Raw genomic sequence first — 16327 nt, forward strand, 5'->3', positions numbered from 1 at the left:
TGACTAACTCATACAGATGTCTGCATTGTAGATGTGTAGATTTACTCAGACAAACTTCTGTGTGGGGCCATAATTAGTTTCCTAAAAGTAAGTGTACTTGCCATGCAAAATGCCCTTGGGTACCTGGGACGTGAGTCTTGCAGGTAAGACAGAAGATCTACAGAAGACTTGCCTGCTACAGTGACACTGGTTGGGGGGGAATCGCTTGAACATCTCAATCAGCCTCAGGTGTGTTTGCAACTGAACCAACCCACACTATATGCAGACAAAGAAAATTAATGACATTTTCAGACAAGCTAGGTCTCCACAGCACCTTTCATGGTGACAGTGGCAGCAGCAACAGCTTGGGGCTGCACATGTGCCCAGGGAAAGGAGTTTGGCCATTCGTGCCCAGTAGTCACATCATGCAGCAGGTAGAAGGGCCTTCCCAGGGGGACCTCTGCAGCTGCTGCCAGCTGCAGGCACTGCTGCGGTGCTCCCATCACAGTTACTACATTACATAGTTTATCTTGCAAGCTTACTGAGCTCTGCTTCAAGAGTTGACAAGTCGCTTTGCCCTTATTAAACTAACTGAAAGGTAGTTTTGTTAATTAGAGCAATCCAGTCTAAATTTATTCACAGAAAACTTATAGTAATTTTGTGTTGCTGCAATTCTGACCTTTGGATGAAACATTTCTTTCCCCTCAATTCTCCTCTGTTATTTCACAGGCAACAACAGTTTCCTACAACATCCACACGCGGTTTTCCTCCAAAGGACAAAAAAGGAGAAGAAAGCATCTCATTTTTCATCCTGAGGAAATGAACACATAGTCTCCTAATTTGTAAAATAAAACTGCTGCTTAACTAAAGCTATACATCTCTGTTCAGCTCACAGTTGGAAAGCAACCATTTTAAAGTGCAAAATATTTTTCTTCTCTAATGTTTGTTAGACACAATTAAGACTAGTCCTTCCTTTCTCCAGTTTGGTATTACAGGGCTTTACATGTGGTAGGAGCCTAGAGGTAGCACTTGTTCAATGGCACTGTTCCAGTCCAAAAGGATGTAACTCACTTTCAAAAGTGAACCAGGACTGTCTGAGATTTTTTATTAAAGGCTGCTGAGGTGAGCCAGACACTTCTGTTTTCTTCTTACAATGCTTTTCTCCACCTTTCCCTACAGTTTAAAATACCAAAACACCAATCTTGCTGCAAGTCATGGAAGTCATGAGGAAGAAGTCATTACAGATTAGAATGAAGCACATAAACTTGAATATGATATCAAATGCACTAATGGAGGTTGGAAGAATAGATAGTTAAATGGTGGTGGAATAAAAATATAATCCTTTCAGAATCTGTGAAGTAAAACAACTTTCCATCAGTCTGAAGCTGTCAGGAGCATCAGCTATGCTTCAGCTGTCTGAAGCAGATCCAGGAAGGACACAAGCCTAGGACTAGACTGTGATCAAAAAATGAACTTACTCTGAGACATAGTTAACTGTGAGAAGAAGAAAGCTGATGCCTGATCAGACAGAGATCGATGTCATATGTATTAATAGATACTCTGCTATTTGACCTTATTGGTTTGTTGGAAAGGGAAAGTTCTCCAAGGAGGTATTAGTTTTGAAGAAGTTTCAGCAGGTCATATGTTGACTGCCAGCTGATCTTTGCCTGCCCCATAGCTTTGGAGACCTGGTTTCCCATCACCTTGCCCCAGCTCCCTGGCCATCTACTTGGTTGTTCATCAAGGATCTTCAGTGATTTTCCTGACTCTGGTTCTCAGAAGCCCAGGCTCTCATGGCTTCTGTGGTGTTACTGCTGGCCAGGGGAGCAGTCACCCTTGGTCACTCATTACCAATGAAAGCTTTTTTTCCCTCTAAACCATTCTGATAATGGACAAGACTGCAAAGAGAGAAGACACCAACTTTTCCTATGATCAGTTCTGGCATTTCTAAGGCTCTGAAGAAGATGCTGTAGCTTTTATGAAGATCTGAATTGGTCTACAGACTTCACACCATAAAAAAAGGATACTCCTGTTTTCTCTCCTATTCTAAATTCAGTTGAGCACTGTCCTTGGAGTGAATTTGGCTTTGTGTAAATATTCATTAGAGTGCCATGCAAAAGGACATTTATGTCAAAACTGCAATTTATGTCAAAACCATGTTGTTGGTTGTCAGCAAATACGAGTCCATATGTATTCACTTCCTGGCAAGGCAATGAGCACAAGGCACAGGCACTACTGCAAACCATTTGTATTCTCAGCAAGATGCAGACTGCCATGGCCTTAATGGGATACCATTAGCATCACAGGCTTTTTAAGTATCCAGTACAGGTGTTAGAAACTGCCCACAACTGGCCTGGTTTATTTATTCCATAAAATCCCTACATTCAGCACAATGTTTCATCTGCGTATGACAGCAAGTGAACTATGACCTTTAACAGTAAATCCATCAGTGGGCCATAAGCAGCATAGCCTGAACGTGGATCCCAGTTGTGAAGTGACGTGTGAACTACAAGAATATTATCTACCTCTAGAAGGGACTTTGAGACTCTAGAGACTATAAAATACCTAGTTCTGCTGAGCAAACCATATAGAAGTGTATGAATCTCCATGTGACGACCCTAATGAGTTGTGATGATGTGTACTGTTAAACCTTCAGCACACATCCTATGTAGGATGTCTGTCTGGAAGGACAGATTTCAAAAGGCCATTAAAAAATATCTCCCATCCAAAAATCTCTACTATCTGTGGGTTCAGCCTAAAACCCAGCAAAGTTAACACAATCTTGTCACTGATTCCAGTGGCATTGGGATGAAGCCGTTTATCCAGTCATAGAGAAAACACCATGAACCTGTTCAGTTCAGGTTCTGATGAATGGACAAGTTATAGGTCACTGTTGTGTGCTGCATCAGTTACTCTGGCAGTGGTGTGCAAAGCCAAAACATTAATCCCATTAGCTGTCAGAATGAGAACTTGGCTCAAGAAAGTGCTTGTCTTCTGCGCAGAGATACAAATCCCTGGAGTTTTTTGCCAGGGTAAGTGTTGATCTATCTGTGATGCAAAACAGTCCCAGATATTCATGAAATACACCCAAGTTCCAGCACCTTCAGTCTGACACACACACAAAAAAATCACCATAATCAGCAAATGTTGTTATATCAGTCCAAACCAAATGCACAGGGAAAATAGGAGTGTACAAGCGTGAGAAGCAAACTGTGCTGACAGCAAGCTTAAGAGCATTATTGATAACAGCCTTTAAAATATCACACAGCTACATCCTGTGTCTGGGAGCATCTCCAGGAGACCTAGCAGCAGATCTAGCAGCAGTGCTACAAAATCTGTGAGGTTTTATGGCCCAGACTAGTACAACTGCTAATGTGCTCAGAGGGGAAAATCTAACCGAGTTTTAAAGATTAAAAATTTGAGCCTGATGCAAAAGACTTGGCCAGCTTGATCTGGTAGAGCAGAACTGCACTCAGGACACACGGACTTGTGTGTCTGGGTTTGGGATGAATTAAAGGAAGGGACTGAAATATACTCCATGTTTTATCTTAGCTTTTTTTTATTGCATCAAACTAAAAGTAGGCTTTTAAATATAAAAATATAGGTATGTGGCCTTTTTTTTTTTCTGAGGTTCTTAAGCACTTTTTGCTTCTACTGATTGTAATGGGCATTGCTTTCATACAATGAGGCCACTTTGGTACTTCCTAGAGTCCCATGAAAAAGAAAAGGCAGTACTTCTAGTACCTTACTTAGACCCTTTCCCAACATCAGGACTAAGGCCAGGACTTCTCTGAAGTTTTATGTATTGGGGGGATGTTTTAAGACATGGAAACCAAAAATGATCTCTTACTGCAGCTACCCAGGCTTCAGTGACACTCCTAAACCTGCCTAGATTCGCTCAAAGATTTGCACAAATTTACCCAGAGCTTTCAGTGAATATATCCAAAATTTCAAGTTTGCAACAAAGCCAGGGATGTGTTTCTTCAGTTTTCAGTTTCAGGTTGCAAGTTTTACAGCAGTCTTGCTTGCTGTCTCTGATAAACATCTTTTCAGGTGGTAGGGCTCCCTTTGAAAGCATAAAAGGAGTTCCCCTTTGAAAAACATCTTCTGTGTGAGATTCGTATCCCTATGATCAATTTTTTATGCTGCCCTTTTTCTGTCTTTGTGCGGTTCTGATTCTCAAATGATAATCTCCTAGTCATTGCACGTATTATTTTAGCTGAGCTATCATTAAAAATAACATCCTTATCATACCTCTCCTGGATAAATCAGGTTATTTTATGCAGGGCTTTCTCCCCTCTCCAAGTGAAAATAGTACCAGAACTTCTTTCACAGAGAACAAACGGCAACATTTTTCCTCGAAGAGGTGGACACACTGACTAGAGCTGGCTCACTAGCAGTTGGGAATTGTGGGCAAATTGCTTCAAATTCTTTAAGAGCAAGATTGAGTGATTGTCAGGAGACATTAAACTTGAGACATTCAAGCTCAAAGACAGACCTCTGTCATTTCTGTTAATAAATCCATCAGCTGGGTGCAGTCTTTGGCTGGTAATGGTCAATAGCTCAAATTAGAGTCAAGAAGCCACATAGACCTATATCCAACTGGTGGAATAAAAACAGAAACAAGAATACTGTGAACTTTCATGCTTTTTTTTTTTTTAAATTATACCTCTTGATTTGTCTATGATTAGAATAAAATGTACTCTCAGAAAGATTGTTGTCATGATGTACGCAGCTTAGATCCAAAGTTTATAAAAAATCTCAGAAAAGATCTGCTTCTCTGAAATTTCTGGTATGGTTTCTTGAGGACAATCCTATAGAATTCTCTTTTACATGAAATTAGTTATAAGTGGAAAACGAAATATTTGTTGGTTGGTCTTTCCCCACCCCCCCAGCCCACCCCCCACCATGATGAAGCCTCAGAATGGCAACTAGCATTATCTAATGAGACTTCATCTTCTTCACAGTTACACTCATGCACCCAGTGGAGGAGATCTCCATGCAGCAATGAGTGCTCCCAGAACAGACCTCTGGGGATGTCCTCCTTTACCTGCCATAAGGATCTAGAACTTAAACGTCCTGCCGTGAGCTTGCCATAAAGAATAGCTCTGTTTATTCAAAGAAGCAGATGCTCCAGTTGTCAGTAAATCGTGCAGGTGGTTTGTGGGTCATATCATTGTTACCCCACGGGCTGGCAGAATACTATTAGCCCAGGACTCCTATTTATATGAGACACAGAAGGCGGCCTTGGGATGTTTCCTACGTTAGTTTATAATAATATACTGTCCTTCCACATGTGCCATTCTTCAAAATACCAGTCTTTTTTTTTTCTTTTCTTTTTTTGTTTTTTTTTGTTGTTGTTGCTGATATGGCCTCTATGTGCAGATGTGCAGACTATACTTAAAATTACATCCATTTATTACAAATTAGTAATTCATCATGCACTCTGGTAACACCTTTAATCCTTCAAGAGGACTTTACAGAGGGAATGAACAAAGCCTAGCAACTTAGGGCTGCTTTAAGTGTTTGCATAGAGCCTTGGATCTGTACAAGCTGGATCTACACTCACAGACCCCAGTGTAGCACTCCCCAAAGCCTTTTCAGCCCTGGAGTGAGGCTGTTTGCACAGCTCTGTGAGGCAAATCCCGCCTGGTCTCTTCAACACTGAAGTTCATTGAACTTTCCAAGAACTTGCAGCACTGGGCTGCATGATCACATTGCAGAGTTCACCCAGCTATGCTTGCAAGACCTTTCTGTGATAGGTGAGCATTAGGGCCCCCATTTTACAAACAAGCCCAGAGGCGCAGTTAAAAGTTGTGATCAATATACAGACAGAATAAAAGAACAAGAAAAAAACCCCAAACAGGTCAAATAAATTATTTGTTATGCATTATTCACTCAACATCCCCCGGAAGCAAGCAAATTCATAGCAAAGTCTGGAAACATTGTGCTGTTCCAATGTTGGTGTATTTTGGTGGGTTTCAGCTCTTTTTCTCTCTCTCTTTTTTTTTATTTTTTTATTATTATTATTTTGCAGACCTTTGGACATTTCCCACAGAGGCAGGAACCTCTGAATAGTTAGCCAGAGTATTTTTTTTTTCCTGATTACTCCTTCAGGATCCCTAAGAAGGAAGCACAAACCCTCTTAGCCCCCTGCCCTCATCCTCCCTCCAGGGGACCACAGACCATAAGCTGAAAATCAGGCCACATAGATTTTTCAGTATCTCTCCAGCCAGACTGTTTGTAGCTCTCTGTCTGTGCCTTCCCATTTCAGAGCCTGTTCCAAATGCACTGAAAACCAGTCCAGAACAAAACAGACTCTTAAAGTAACATGTTGGGGCTCATAGAGTTTGAATACTGTAAATCAAAATGAGAAATGATCCAGTTATTAAGATTTGCTTTCAACATCTCACAGCTAAAAGCTGCTCTTTTTTTTTTAAAAAAAAAAGTTTTTTATGTAACTCGTGCCTGGACTGATTTTTTCTCTGAAAGAATGGGCCCTCTAAAGTCTGGACCGCAAATATTTGGGTATTATTAGGAATAGAGCATTTTCTATTCCTAATTATGGTCCTAATTATATTCCAGGATGCCCCATCCCTGGAAGAGTTCAAGGACAGGCTGGATGGGGCTTTGAGCAACCTGGTCTAGTGGAAGGTGTCCGTGCCCATGGCAGGGGGTGGAACTAGGCAATTTTTAAGGTCTCTTCCCACCCAAACCATTCTATAATCCTGTGATTCTACTGACAGGTCTCTGCACAAGGGCTGTGTTGTAGTGTCTTGCTATAAACGTAAGTATATCCCTTTAAACAGCAGTACCTCTCTCAAGCCATAACAATCCCAATCACAGCCCAGAGAGATTGTTTTGTACCTTGATCTGTCAACTCACTTTGAGAAGAGGAAAGAAATTGTCTCAAAAACTGTAAAGCAGATCTGTGTGGTCAGCATACCTCATTAACTTGTCAAGGACAGTAATTCTATGTTTGCTTCTGTTGTTACCCACGCTCTCTTACGTTTCCCACTATATCCCATGGAAAATGAGGGAAAATCCAACAGGGGTGTACACCGTGGGACTGCCAGTGACAACAGTTAGTTTCAGTTACTCTTCTGCACTTTCTCAAGTAAGTGGTGATTCTGGAGGCCTCTTTTACCAACTGCATAACCTGAAACAAAACAGGTCTCTCCAGAGAATCACATCAAATTCTCTCTCTCAGAAACATAGCCCAGTCCAGGTTTTGAAATAAGGAGCAGCCTGAAGTCACCAGCTCCATTTCAATGACCTGGCATAGATGGTACTAGTTCTGCAAAGACTGGTTCTCCTACTGCTGCCACTTGAACTGTCCTGGTGCGGTAGTGGGAAACCTGAGGGCAAATGTTAATAAAAGTTTTACTGTTCTTTAGAAACAAACAAACAAAAAAGTAACCATCCCAAATAAACTGGAGATACTGCTTTTGTTCCAAGTCCTACAGCTTATTTTAGAAGCCCTGCTGGTATTTCTATTTACTGGAGAGCTAGCATGTGAAAGGCATAATGCTTGGGTCCCCTGCAAAGTCAAAAGCTCAAACCCCAGCCATATGCACCCCTCTAGGAGCTTCCCTCTGCCACCTAGAGCAATCCCTCCTTCTCTCCAGGGTTACAAGGGTCGAAAACACCTGTCTATAGAGAAACATCTCCAGAATTCTGTCACTTCATCAGCCAAGGCACTGAAGTTGCATAGAAATAGAGAAGACACCTGAAAACCAGGAGTTTGTCTAAAAAACAGCCTTCACTTGCCAAGAAGGCTCTAGGGACTAGTTTCAACACAAACAAATAGTGCTAAAGCTTTGTTTTCTTTTGTTTGAAACAACCTGGCCATCCCCAACTGTTTCTATTAAAGTATTTGCTGGTCAGGGAGGACAATGACAACCAATCTTGGCAATTGTTGACACAAAATTAAAATGACAAGGAAGTAAGTAATGTGCTCAAATAATAGACAAGGGCTGGCTGGGGAGCTGCAGAGCATGAGGTACTTGATTAAAGGTGGCTTTTACCTTAGTTCAAGTCAGAATTGCACCTTATAGAAATTTGGCTTAATCCATTCAAGTAAAGCAGCAGCAAGAGGAATAAGTCAACATTTGAGAAGCAAATGTGATAGTTTCATGCAAAATAATCTGATAAAAACAAGGCAACCCTGGTTCTTTCTCCCTACATAGTTAATATGCTGAATTATCTCCACAAATAGCACTTTATCAGTGGCTCATAAAAGGCATCAGTTGGCGCCTGGTAATGTCAACTTCTGCTCTAAAAAGTGGTTTTGTATTAATGCCAGTGTGAGATTCCGTGTTTATTGCTTCTCAGTGGTTTCCAAATGAAATGGACTCAGGAACTGAGTCATTTTCACACAGGGCTACTCCAGTCTCAAACATACTTTCCTGAAGGAAACAAAAGAAAAGCAAAAAACACACAGCGTGTAGCTGATGCAGCCACAAACCATTCTGCAGACTTAAACGACAGCTTTTCACCTCAGTAAAGCCTGCTGCAGGAGTCTCAAAATCAAGAGCGATAAAATAGTCCTCTCATGAGCCAGTACAGTATTATGGATACCAGATAAATTTAAATATCAGTCTGGCTGGAGAGTCAAATAAAAAAAAAAAAAAAACAAAAACAAAACAAACAAAAAAAAAAAAACCACCAAGAGAAATTGAGCTCTCCCAAAATAATACTGGAGGTTATGGTGGCCCCGAGACCAATGTCCCAGCGTATCTGCCAGCTTTCCTTGCCACAGCTGCATCCCTACTCCTCCTGGACATAGCTAAGCTGGCTGTTTGTGTGCAGGGGTGCCATCCAAGGAGATACACATCTGCTCTTTTAGGATGCACTTTGGGACTGAAGATGAAGGTGCCCTGAGGATCACAGCCTAAGTGATCTTCACAGATGAAGAGATGTCAGGGGCTGCCTCTGGGTAAGCCTGGCAGCAGCAGGGTCTTTGTCACACCCTGTACTCTGGCTGAGAGCTCATTTCTCATAGCAAAGCATCCTCCTTGCGAAACCCCTGTTACACACACGGCCCAGGACGGGTTTGTTTGATACCTTGGAGCCTGGGGAGGACAGAGGCAGGGTGATCCAGGAGCCCGGGCTGTGGAGTATCATATTTATCTCACACGCAGGCAAATACAAAAGCTGCCAGTGTCTTGCTTCCAACCATACAGGTATGCATGTTTGTGGCTTGCATTCATCCTACTTGCCTTCCCTTTTCCCTTTCCTGTCTTTCCTCACCCTTTCCTCTCGGGATATGTCATAGATCCAATCCCACATCAAGCTTGGCACCTAAAGGTTTTGCCAGCGGCACAATTTCAGGTGTGTCCATGCTGCCTCCACAAAGAGATGAGCTCCATTCCTCCAGCACCCAGGCTGTGGTGTTTCTGAACTGAGTTGCCAGCAAAAGATGAGCAAGAAGGGGGCTGTGATGGAGAGTGCACGGAGGACATGGGTGAGTGTGGGGGTGGGGGTGGGGGGGGGCGGTGCAGAGCCTGCTGGGGTGCCAAAAAGGTCTAAATAGGGAACAGATTTATTATGGATCCAACCTAATCTACGCTTTGGCATCCATACAACATATCAGAGCTTGAGTACAGCTCAGAGCCCATCACCCTGCCAGGATGGCCAGCCAGGATGTGCTGATGTTCCAGCCTGAATAAGCACTACAGTTTGGATTATCAGGGAGCCAGGGACTCATGCTGAAATCATCTGATGATGCAGAGAGAGCCTTCGGTTCCAGCTCTGGAATGCCAAACTCTTGGCACTGCTGTAAACTGTGTCTTTCTATGCCTTCTTCTACTTTTCTATCTTTGTAGTCAGGAGGAGCAGAAAGGGGGAAACCATTTCAACAAGACATTGACAGACTTTTAGGATTTGTATGGAACCATGAAATGATTGCCTTGCAAAATCTGATGAGTTGCATGAACTTAGATTCTGGCTTACGTGACCTATAAAGACCAGTCTACTCTGTGTACTTTAAAGCACCATCTCATTCCACCTCATAGATTATTTTGTGTGTGCAAGGCTTAAGCTAAGAGCCGAAAATCTTAAATTTGTTTTGCAGCAAAGGCAAAAGGTTTTCAGCCTTAACTGCTCACAGAAGCATTTTTTTCAATGCCATTGTTTTCAATGGCTTTGCACAGGCACAACTTGGAGGCAGGAAAGAAACTCTGATGATAACACACACAAAGAATCGAATGCACAGTTCATTGCCTCTTCGCTGTGCAGTTGTCTTGGCTACAACAGTAATAAAGTGCATTTGTCACCAAAACCAGGCAATCTTCCTGAAATAAACATAGGAAGCCACAAATCTATGGATAAGATGGTGTCATTTTTTCAAACTATTTTCTTTTCAGAAAGACAGTCTAAACCACTTTCTGGAGTGGTATATATTGCAGTTTAAATGATTCATATACTGGCTTACTTCACAGTTTGCACATGATGTATTTTCATTTTTAATTTAAATACAAAAAAAACCCCTGGCAATGTACTGATGGTGGGCAAGAAGAGAATACAATTAGGATTTGGGGAGCTGCTGCCAAATCACAGCTTCTATAAAATCTATTAGCAGTGGGCCACTGAAGGTATTTCTCTGCCACCACCATAAATACAGGATTACATGCATGCCACGGTTTCAGAAAAGACTTGATTAAAGTATTAAGTCCAATACCAAGAGATATCCTTTAATTAATCTCCTCAGTATATTCCAATTATAGTTTGTTCTTTACAAAGTACAGTGTCTTCATGGTAAACTGAAACAAATCTCACTTAATTTGTTGTTTTTTTTTTTTCCCTATATGATAGATGACAAAAATAAATAAATATCTTCCAACAAGGACATTATTGATATTTTTCTGAATGTTAGGGAGCTAGTAAGATACAATTTGCCAGACCTGTCATGATGCAGGTATAAAATGTGAATGTTTCTAGCAAGCTGTCAGTCAGAGAACTATGATTGTTCACATAACTTGTATTTGAGTATACAATTTTCCTACTATAATATGAACAGATGCAATTGCAATGTATTAATTAAGGATAAACATAAATACATATTTTTACAAAGGATGTTTCATGAATAGCACTCTATTTTAAGTTAGCATGTAGCATTCCCTCTCAGCTACTTAAATATAAGAAACACATTTCACATTCATTAGGTGTTCAGAGCCCAAGGGTCTGGTATTTATGAATGTTGTATTTCATGTTTATCTCAGTAGCATACAAGTATGTGTACTGCTCAAGGCTGATGAGATTCTCTGAAGCCTGTAAGCCCCTGCCAAAGTTACTTTCTATCACATCTGCAGAGAAGCTCTGTGACAGAAATAATAATCTGCTGTGGGTCGATTATATTCACACTACCAACATAACTCTCCTGAATGGATCAATTAGAGCAAATGTTGCCAGCGAACCATCCTACAAATGTGGAATGGTTACCTCTTAATGACTTTTTTCCCCTAAAAATCTGAAGGCTGTGGTAATTTGCAATGCATGCATTAAAGAAAACAAAAACAAACCAACAAAAGCATTCCTTGCAATTGCTCCGAGATCAGGTACTTCTCCTATTATAAAAGGCAGTCCACAGCTGAGAGCATGCTTCTGGCTATGGGTTGGTTCCAATTTCCCAGGCCCATGACCTTGAATATAAACAGTAACTATTGAATTTCTGTCAGACATTTATAAATGCCAGATATCTTTTAACCTATAAAGCACAACAGAGCAACCATGCGACCATACTGGGCATGAAATTCACATACGAAATAAAAAAAACAGTGATAATTTAACAAAGTTCATGCCAAATCTTCTCCTTAGATTTGACCATTCCTTCCCCTTGAATGTTAAGTCCACAGCTTAATCCCTGCATCCTAGACACCCCTTCCTTCACTGTTCAGAGCAGAGTGAGATATATGCAGGAGATGCATCTGGGAGTCTTGCAACTCTTTCCTAGGCAGATGATGAACAGCTACTAGAATGAAGTGTTTGTGAGAGGTGCTTCTTATATTAACTAATCCATTGATCAGTCCGTGAAGACACATAAGTTTGCTTCAGAGCATTTATTTCCTTTAGATTTATGACACTGATGAGCATTGCACAGGGAAAAAAAAGCAGCACCAATCTAATTGCAGCCTTAAGCCATTTTTCTAAGGCTCTATGACCTGGTACCCTGTGGGGTGGAAATCATTTAAAGACAAATTATTTAGAAGTAAACACTTTCCTTACGGCTTCCTTCTGTCCCCACTATTGACAATGCAGCATCGTTATTGACTGTAAGAATGGAAGCAGAAGGTCATCAGGTCTTATCAATTTGGATGTACTGAAGTCCATGGCTCAAGATTTCCATTAACTTTAGCGTGAACAAAACTGTTCCTACTGCAACCACAAAAGTATTGTTGGTGATTAAATTTAACCCCTTTAAAATGTCTTGCTTAACTACTATTATTTGCTATAGCCCCAAAAATTTATTAGTCCTGAAGAAAGACTACCTGCTTATGCCTTGGGCCTTTCTGAATATTCAAGGTAAACAACTGAAAAAAAGGAGATGCAAAGTTCATAATGTAATGCTGCCTTTGCCCTGGTCCAATTATCAGCACACTGGTAGTGCTGGTACCTGTGCAGTCCCACTTCAGGTCCCACAGAAGACACTGAGTTGACCACACAAGCATGACAGGCAAGAGCTGAACTGCTCTTTGCCAAAGCCACAGTGAAAATTAGATCTAGTAGGGCAAGAAGAGTTCCTGTTCACAAACACTCCACACTGGCAACAGGTTGACAACAGCACAGTGCCTGAGTGTTTCTTTATGTCTGCTTGTTAGAGATTCACACACTTTAAAGTCAGCAGGGACTACCTGTTTCTCCAGCAGATCAGAAACCATCCCGTTCCATCTGCTTACTCTTGTGATAAGTCCAATAATTAGTGTCTGGCTAAAGCCTGCCTTCCAGAAAGGCATCCAGTCTTGATTTGAAGGCTGCAGGAGACAGCAAAGCCACCAATTCCCCTGTTAACCTGGTAAATTTCTCATTTTCTTGACCACTCAGATCCAAGTCTGGCTGTCAGTTGGCCATGAAAGTAGCCTTTATTACGATGGAGGTGTCAGTGCTCTTTACAGAAAGATGAAGCCCAGAAATGTCTACAAACGTAGGGAATTCCAAACTATGCAAGTGTTTAAGTGAAGGTGAAACACATGGAGGAATGCAAAACCCTTAAGACGACAACAGCTTGCCTACAAATTTCCTGGTTTTACAAGGTTCTCTGCTTGCTCTCCCTATTCTGGGAGGGTATAAAACAAAGAAGTCTTGAATTAATGGCACCATTAAAAGAAAAGTTTAGGAATATTTTGGATCCAATGCATAACATGTGGGAACTTTACAGCTCTGCCAACCAATCAGCAAATACCTGCTAGCCTTGTCATAGAGAACAGTAACTTAAAATATTATTGTTCCTTTTCAACAAGCACTTCTGGCCTTCTAGCCACCATGACAGCAAGGCTCTTTCCCTTTACTCACTCAGTGTTTTGGTCACCAGAATTTTTCTACTGCCTTCTGCTATGACAGCTTTTCCTCTCTTTCAGTTTTAGGCAACAGTTTTCCTTATGCGTGCTCTCTGAAATCATCAGTTTCCTGGTTACCTTTTTCTCCTTTTTTTCCTTTCTGCTTACTAAGGACAAAGTAGACCTCAGGTAAAATCCCCCCTGAAACCTTCAACCCTTACGTTGTCAGAAGGGATAGGGGCATTACCCATATCAACAGTCATCAACCTATATGGAATCAGCATCAAACACAGTTAAAGTACGCGCTTCACTACTAGATTTGACAAGTGTTTGCTACCAGCCAGAGATTATTGAGTCTCTGCAAGCTGGGTTACAAGCTGACAGATGCACTGCAAAGGTTATGGTCCTGTCTTCTGCTGTTCCCAGCAAAGTATCATCTCGGGTTTCTCATCACTAGACCTCTCTTATTCCAGACCCGTCTTTGGTCTCCTAACCCCTTGCATGTCATCACACTTGGTCCTTGTTCCACCCTACTCTCTCTGATGCTTATGACCTTGGATCTCTGTACCTGATGAGAAACATGTACAAATCACCTTTTTCCAAAGGTTATTACATTAGATTTATGTTGGCAGATTTTTCAGAGGAAGGGCAAAAGCGCAGATCTGAAACACAGGCCTTCTAGCTGCAGACATCAGCCTTTGGCTCAAAACACAGAAGGCTACAGCTTCTCAACAGCATGACTGCAAAAAAGCCTTTACCACAGCTGACACAACATTTTTATCCATAGATTCATGCTTTGAATATTGTAGCTGAAATTAGAAAAGGAAAAAAAAAAAAAAAAAAGACATCAACTTGAGGTGGCATCTTACTTGGAAATCTCACCTAAAATAGTTATATTTAACAAACTTACCAGCTAATGAAACTAGGGGTTAGAATGGAAACTGACACAAACTAAACTGTATGAGGCACTACCTGCCTTGCTTTGCTTTTACTCCTCATGTCCCTATGCCAAGTGCTTGGTTTTGTCACATGGGCCTGACCACAGGCTGGCTCTCCTGGCTGAACCCAGCTAGAATCCAAGGACTGAAAGACTTGGACTCTCTTTTATCTGTTCCCTTTCCACCAACTATCAGTATTGTCAGTGTGAATTTCAAACTAAAGCAGAAGCAGAAAAATTCTTGGTACCTACTTCTTGCAATAAACCTTAAAGATCTGTACAGATAAATCAAAATGGGGAACACCCAAAGACACTGGCAAGAGAAAGTAAGAGCCAATCCAACACATGCAAGAGGGAGGAAATACAAAGGGGTTCATTTAATTGTAGCTTGTCATATTTGCAAGAATTTAGGCAAAATTCTTTGTAGAAGTATTTATACAACCACTATTCTTCTTTACATCTCTTTCTGGGGCTCTCCATAACAAAGAAATAATTTTGGAAACAACATCACATTTCCCATTTTCTGTAAGTTGCACATGGGCAAAGCCTAAAGCTTGAGTTGGAGCATGGGATAGAACAAGAAGCTATGCAGAGTCCAAAAGCTCTGATATATGATATAGAAAGCCACCAAGACTGAAGCAGGAAGGTGATATGGCCAGAAGAAAGTGATAAGATTGACCAGCTTATCACTTTCAAGAGTACTAGTCCCGTGGATGGCTCCAGTGCCTCAGCTAATCAATGCGGCTGTGACAAGAAAAGTCCTAAGTTGCTCGATTTTCAGGATCAGACATGGGGAGTATCATTAAAAAAAAATAAAAAATGTTTGCTGCCCAAGAAGTATCAGTTCAGTAGATGATAAATCTGTTTCATCTCACTTCTGAAGTAAATTATTCAAGGTCTTTGGTACCCAGCTGTGAGTTAGACATAAGATCAACATACCAGGCTTTGCATCAGAGGGATGCATTCTTGCAAGAGAGGCTTTCAAAGAAAATTGAGTTGATTTTCCAGGACATACAAAAACAATAAAAGTGTTTTCCTGTGTCCACAGAGCAGCAGTGACCAGAATAAAAGAACCAAGTTTTCTGGCATTAAAATGCATTTAAGAAACAATATTTGAGCCTGGCTAGTCACAGCCTGCCTTTATCCTGTACAAATTGTTGGGTTTGAGTTGCATAAAGAGTGCAAAAATTTCTTGAGTTTAAAACCTGAAGCACTCCTGGCTCTGTTCAGAAATCAGACTTAAGCCTGATAGCAAAATGAAAAAACCCATGAATGAGAAACAAGTCTAGGTGTGTATATATATATATATATGTATGTCTGTGTGCAGAAGGAGCAGGGAGGGATGAGAGAAGGCAAGTATAGGAGTAAGGAAGAGAAAGAAAACAAAGAAAATAAATCATCATGCAGAGCCAGATTCTCAGCTGGGATAAATCATTGTTGTCCCATTAAATACACCCAGACAATTTTTATGTTTAATATAAGACCCCTTGGTTTCATCTGTGGTAGACCAATTGCATTTAAGCCTACACAAATTATTTTCAAAACTGAGTGTAGGCAGAATATATGATACTCACTCCACAAAACTTTCCTAGTACACTCATTTTTTAAAATACCGCTTCATTCAGGCTGAAGCAGACCTATCTATTTTTGACAAAGGGGGTTAATGCACCCCCAGCCAAAATTTGAAAGACCAGTCATCGTTGTCCCTGTGTCCCTGACACATGGAAGTGGAGAATAGCACGCACTGCAGGCAACCCCAAACTTTACTTTCCCTCTGTTAAGTTGGTTCTCATGGCTGCTAGAAACACGTGACATTGTCCTAAACAACCTCCTGACGACAAGGCAGGCTGGGAACTGCCTTGTGCTTTCAAGGCAGGTGCTAGTTTTTGCTCTACATTTGTACAGCATCTTACATTCT

The sequence above is a fragment of the Falco naumanni genome, chromosome 4 (assembly GCF_017639655.2).
Source record: "Falco naumanni isolate bFalNau1 chromosome 4, bFalNau1.pat, whole genome shotgun sequence".
Classification (NCBI taxonomy): Eukaryota; Metazoa; Chordata; class Aves; order Falconiformes; family Falconidae; genus Falco; species Falco naumanni.